The sequence below is a fragment of the Cryptotermes secundus genome, unplaced genomic scaffold (genome assembly GCF_002891405.2).
Source record: "Cryptotermes secundus unplaced genomic scaffold, Csec_1.0 scaffold468, whole genome shotgun sequence".
Taxonomy (NCBI): domain Eukaryota; kingdom Metazoa; phylum Arthropoda; class Insecta; order Blattodea; family Kalotermitidae; genus Cryptotermes; species Cryptotermes secundus.
This window is the reverse complement of record NW_019721526.1, coordinates 2694215-2695461: the sequence shown is the minus strand read 5'-3', so window position 1 is coordinate 2695461 and position 1247 is coordinate 2694215.

Sequence of the window (1247 nt, the reverse complement as noted above, 5' to 3'; positions counted from 1 at the left end):
GTTTTTGGTAGATTTTTACGTGACTAACATAAGGCTACTGTGTAAGTGCCCATTTCGGTTACAACGACATTCGTTTATAACGGCACTATTTTTAGGTCCCTTTGATGACGTTATAACCAAGTTATACTGTAATTGATTCTCATACAGAGTATACCATACTGCCCTCTGAGTCACAGTCTCATTGCAGAAAATGTGTTCATCAGTTGTGTCGTGTCTACAGTTGGATGGATGGACAGACAGATGGGTGGGTGGGCGGATAGATGGAAGGATGGATGATGTTAATTAAGACCTATTAAGTACCACGTATAGTTTATACATAAGAAGTAAGTGGTTAGTCACATTTTTACATTAAGAACGTGCCATAAGCTCATTTTTTCTGTGGGGATAGGATGTAGCATTTGCTATGCTTCCTGGAATTGCAGCTGTTGTAGCTACAGTTACATGTCTTTGGAAACCTGAGATCTGACAGCTTTTGCAAGCAATAACTCAATAGTGGGAGGGCCAAGCTTATTATATATCAAGACTCTGTCTAAAATGTCATTAAATCTGTTGATACCTGAAACTGATTTAACTGTATCGCTGACTGACAGTTCTAATCTATGGTTAGTACAGTGCTACACAATTATAGAAAGAACATTGTCCTTCCTTAGCTTCGTAACTCCACATTTACTGCTGAACTTCAAGGCTACACCACCTCATGGAGAAAGAAAAACTAAGTAATTTTTTAAGCAGCTTACATCTTTTGGTATATTGAAGACAGTCGACCAAAGAATAAAAAAATGTCTTTGCAGTAACAGTTTGGGGTTCAGTCAAGTTCAAAAATAAATTTGCCTCGCAGATCATTCCAGTATCCATGACAAATTCTGATGTACACGATTGGAATCAACATTTTACGCAACAGTCTTGTCAGCTATCAATGAAATTTTACTTTTGGACCTAGCTATTTCATTACCCAGATCATTTATTTAATTACTAATGTGATTCATGATGTTATATTTTAGCGTCCTGTTGCACTGATTTAAGTCCATGATTTATTTAAACCGTCTTGTAGTGCATACACTCATTTATCTCCTTCTCTCCCTCGCACTACATGTTTCGGCATAATAATGCCATCTTCAGGTGCTTACTTATCCACGCCAAACTAGTTCATTGCATGCCTTGTTCTCATATTAAAATAACTAAAATATGTATCTATCATATACATTGTCAAACGTTAAAAATATTAAAATTGTTCAGGATACCACATC